We start from the raw sequence: 5,344 nt of genomic DNA, 5'->3' as shown, positions 1-5,344 counted from the left end.
AAGTAAAAAAAAAACAAACAAACAAGAAATAGAGTTACTCCTTTACTTCCTGCATCTATAAAAACTGAAAAAGAATATTTGAAAAGCAAGAAACAAACCATAGTTGCATATTTACATACATTTCCATTTAAAAATTTAAAAAAAATAAGTGAATAAATTTAGAAAATTTACGTTTTTCTCTGTACACATAAACTGCTCAAATATTGAGAGAAAGTTTTTAAAAAAGAATATGATTATCATATTGATTAGATATGGGGCAAAGCAGGAGGAGGAAAAGCTGCCATTTGTCTCCTGATTTGGTGCACTTATAAACTGTTTTTTATAGTTCTTCTTTTATAGTTCTTCTGCTTTTCCTATCCCAAGCTTCTAAATGCTATTTGGGAGCACAGCAGATAAGAGGCCATCATTTAGTGAAGAGGATTCACAAGCTGTGACAGAAATCTCGTTATCCTCTTCAGGTGTTATTTTGCTTTGTCCATATACAGCATATGTGGAGATTTCTCTTAGGTTTGGCTGTAGTGAACTGACCATGGTTCCAGTGGACTAGAGGGATAGAAATTTTGACCACATACACATTCATAGTCAGTCCATGGCTTCCAATTAGTAGCATTATTTCTTTAAGTCTAGTATACAAACTGAACCATGTGATGCATTGGCTCCAACTTTTTCTCCTTCAGCATTCTAGAAAACTTCAAACACTCCACCTGTTTGCCTATAGCTATGAACTACCTGTTTCAGATGTGCACACATTTGTCAAAGGAGCTTCTCGCCAAGTACCTGCCTTCAGGACTGAAAGTCATACTGTATACATGCTCTTGATGTTTGGTCAAAGTTTGAATGCAGATGCCCCAGTCCACATCCCATAAGGAATAGTGGTATCAAAGAGCGATATAACATTTTTTGGCTAGCATGAGGTTGGCATTTGGATTATTTGTTCCTCTCCTTTTGGACTCCATTTGATAGCGTAAATTTCTTTATTATATGCTTGTAAATCATGTACGCAACTCTACTGTTTTATAATCCATATCTTTAAAGTCATGTCATCAGAAAAAGAAGCCAGAAGGGTACCAGTTGGATCCCATTTGATAGCACTGACTTCATTTCTGTGTCCCTGGAATGTTTTAATAAGCTTATCTCATCCTAATTTACAGACATGAATGTACGTATCCATACTACAAGACAAAGGTATTGTTGCTCTGTCAATCCATGTCCAATGCCTGTGTTAAATGCTGCTTGGCTTCACCAGTATGTACATCCCAGATAATCCTGTTTTTGTCCACTCTTACACTCAGGATGAAATTTCCTTTCTTGTTTCATTTTAACGCAAAAATAAGACCTTTATGTTGCCCCAAAGTGCAAGCAAGATTACTGTTTTTAGTTCACAGTCTGGCAAATCCATCATGTGACCTGGTGGTGAGAAGTGTCCCTTGACTATTCCAAATGAGGGATATAACATTTTGTGTTGCTAGTCACATCTTACCCACCTTCTTTTATACAATGGCAAAAGACTAACTGGATTGTGCCACTTGTGCTATTCTCACTAAGATTCCATATTCTTGCTGTTGAGTCACTAGATCCTAGAGTTAGAAGGTCACTAACAGAATTCCAGGTGCAGATGAATACTTCTGACTCCTGATCCCTTAACACTACAACTTTGTTTGGGGTGTGGGTTGGGGGGAGGATTTCAGCTTCTCCATCCACCTCCATCTTATCTGTGTGGTTATTTGCTATACTATGGGTTCCATTTGCTTCTCCATTTGCAGTATTTTCTCCAGCTGAACACCGTTGAATTGTGGCTGCAACATGTTGTTGGGCAAGTTTGCCTCTGTACACTTGTTGTCTGGTTTGTACTTAGCACCACAGCATCTGTCAATGATAAAGCCTCTACAGATCGTCCATCAAACAAGGTACCAACCACATTAATACTGACTTCTGTCTTTACAGCAGCAGGCCTTTCTGTATGATAGAAATCAGAGCAGCAGGTGCAACCAGGGCACCTTTGATATTTCACTGACTTAAGATGACTTTCTATGCCAAAGGTAAATGCTGAATGAGAAAACTTTGACTCTTGCAAGTAGCTATATACCAAAAAGTTGATCTCATCCCTGCTTATACTCATCTTTATTCCCACTTATTGAAAAAGAAATAGAACTTACACCTATTCTAGTATTGAGAGACCACTCATCAGGATCCACAGGGACAGTAATACTTCCTTGTCCTGGACCCAGCCATGCAGTTTAAATTGGTTCAACCCCGTGGTGAGAAGAGACTCCTTTTTCTCTTACTCATTGGTTCATTAGTTTTCTATCCCAATTTTTAATTATAGTAAATTAGGTTATGACTCACAAGCCTAAGAATTTTCTAAAAGTTGTTGTTTAATCGTTTTTTCAGTCATGTTTGACTCTTCCTGACCTCATTTGGGGTTTTCTTGGCAAAGACGCTGGAGTGGTTTGCCATTTCTTAATCCAGGTCATTTTACAGACGAGGGAAAAGGATCAAGTGACTTGCCCAAGGTCATACAACTAGTAAGGTCTAAAGCCAGATTTGAACTCAGGGAGATGGATCTTCCTTAATACATGCCCAGCAATCTATCTTACTTGCCCCCCAAAAAAGAGAGTAAAAAAGTATTCAATGTACGATATTAATTAAAAGAAAAGTAAAACATTCCAAAACACACAAGTGCACATTGATAGACTAGGATTAAACAACTCAATTTATTACTCAGCTCAGTCATCTTAATTTTAGTTTCCTAGAGCAAAGGTGTCAAACGTGGCCAACAGGCCACGTGTGGCCCACAATACTCTCCTATGTAATTGGGAAATACTTAACAAATTAAATAACAATACAATAAAGCATAGATAATATTAATAAGTGCTTCTCTAAGTCAATGTGTGGTCCACAGGGATGGTTAAGTATGGTTGCCATTTCTATTTGAGTTTTGCCACCACTGTCCAAGGTGCTATAGTAGCTAAAACCTCTCCCTGGCAGATTGAGAGCTCTGTAGGCGTAGATCAGGAAGCTCATTAACTGCAAGATCAGACTGACGTTGCTAGCAACACCTCATCTACAGTACTATCTGCCCCTGGGACTACTCTGATTGGAGGGAAGAGAAAAGAGCTCCTCCCAAAACCTCCACTTAAGGAAGGTATTCAGACAAGTCAGGTCTTCATCTCCTACCTGGTTGCATTACTTTGCAAATCAAGTACCTTCCTCTCTTTGCAGCTTCCTTTTGTGTACTATCTTCCACCATTAGATTGTAAGCTTCTTTAGAGCAAAAACTTTCTTTTTGTATTTGTATCCTCAGCACTTAACACAGTTTAGGATTGACTGACATAGACTTCACACCAAGCTAACAATTAATAAAGTCAATAAACATTTATTAAGCTTCTACTATGCATCATGCCCTGTGCTAAGGGATGCAGATACAAAAAGAGGTAAAAGATAGTTCCTGCCCTCAAGGAGCTCATAATCTAATGCGAAAGGCAGAGGAAAAATACCCCAACCAAACACATATATATTCAAGCTAGCTATACATAGCAAAAACAGGAAATAATTAACAGAGAATAATTAAAAGGCTGAAAAAGGTTTCCTTTAGCAGGTGGTAATTTTAACTTGGACTTAAAAAAAGCCAGGGAAGCCAGGAGGCAGAGTGAAAAGGTAGAACATTCCAGGCATGAGGGATATTACAGAGAAAAGGTCAAGAACTGAGATAGAGAGTCTTGTTTGTGCAACAGTGAGGAAGTCAATGTCATTGGTTTGAAGAGCACATTGCAGGGAGTAGGACATAATAAGACTGGAAAGGTAGGGAGGAACTAGATCATTGAATGCCAAGAAAGAAATTTTGTATTTGATCCTGGAGGCAAGTCATTGAAGTTAGAATAGGAAAGTAACATGACCAGACCTTTACTTCACTGGTTGAATGGGGGATGGATTAAAATAGGGAGAGAGCTGAGGCAAGCAGACCCACCAGCAGGCTTTTTCAATGATAAAGGCATGAGGTGATAAGGGCCTGAAGCAGAGATGTGGCATATTCAAGAGATGTTGCAAAGGTGAAACCCAGAGGACTTGGCTATAGATTGAACATGGCAGGGTGAGAGATAGTGAGGAATCCAGGGTTTTACCTAAGTTGTGAGCTTCAGGGACTAGGAGGATAGTGCTACCCTCAATAATAATAGAGAAAATTAGAAAGGGAGGAGCATTTGATAATGGGTTTCATTTTGGGTGTGTTGAGTATAAGATATCTGCTGGACATCCAGTTCAAGATGTTAGAAAGGCAATTGAAGATGCAAGTTTAGAAGTCCCAAGAGATTGGAAAGGGATAGGTAGAGTCAAGAATCATCACACTGAGATAGTAATTAAACCCATGGGAGCTGATGGAATCAACAAGTGAAGAAGCATAGAGGGAGAAGAGATGAAAGTCCAGGACAGAATCCTGTGGTTAGAAGGCAAGATCTGGATGAGGAGATATATATATAAAGGAGGATATATATATATATATATATAGACACACACACATACATCTATCCATGAGACATAATTTTTAAAAGTCAGGCAAAACCCTCACAGTTTAGACTAGCCTTCTATTAAAAATAATTATCTAGCTTGGGGTTAAGACAATCTGACACACTCCCTGAATCCTTTCTAACTTAACCACAAATGAATTTGAGCCAAAACACAAAGGTTAAAGAGCCAAGATCGTTGTTCTCCATTGAGTTCAAATTTGAGTCTTTCTCATACCTATCTCTAAGTAGCAAAGCTTAAGTATTTTGGTGCTATATTTTGGTCCCTGAAAACCTCAGATTCCTTATAGATGCACTATCTGTTATGAAGCTTGTAAGTAAAACTGTAATGAAAGTCTATTACTCTAAACTTCTGGTGTTTACTTTATGAGTTTAGAAGTATTAACTACAGAGTTGAAAGGCACTTTAAAATACCTTTTATGCAGTTCAATCTCTTCCCAACACATACATCTTTCCCACAACATCCCCGCCCAGGAATTTTCATCCCTTCACTTTGAGATCTCTAATGACAGGGGAATCACTCCTGGAGAGGGTCAGTAACATTTTTTAATAGGTAAGAAAAGAGCATGTACATTTGTATGTGCTAAATGCTCCACAAATACAACTTCATTAGATCCTCACAACAACTCTACAAGGTTGGTCCTCTTATTATCTCCATTTTACAGCTGAGGAAACTGAGGCAAACTGAGATTGAGTGACTTGTTTAAGGTCATACAACTAGTCTCTGAGGCCAAATTTGAAACATTCCCGCTCTCTAACCTCTTAGAGCTTAGTAGCTTTCATTGTTGGGAAGTTTTTCCTTTTAAAAAGAAATCTAAATTTAT

The 5,344-nt window shown here is 38.3% G+C and overlaps 1 pseudogene; it reads right to left on the bottom strand.

Annotated features, from left to right (window-relative positions):
- Window positions 1–609: 609 nt before the first annotated feature.
- On the bottom strand, window positions 610–2,119 carry LOC140503104 (F-box-like/WD repeat-containing protein TBL1XR1 pseudogene; annotated as a pseudogene).
- Between the last annotated feature and the right edge of the window lie 3,225 nt (window positions 2,120–5,344).

The sequence above is a fragment of the Notamacropus eugenii genome, chromosome 5, assembly GCF_028372415.1.
Source record: "Notamacropus eugenii isolate mMacEug1 chromosome 5, mMacEug1.pri_v2, whole genome shotgun sequence".
Lineage (NCBI taxonomy): Eukaryota > Metazoa > Chordata > Mammalia > Diprotodontia > Macropodidae > Notamacropus > Notamacropus eugenii.
Note: the sequence above shows the minus strand (reverse complement) of the source record. Positions and strands in the feature narration are given on the sequence as shown.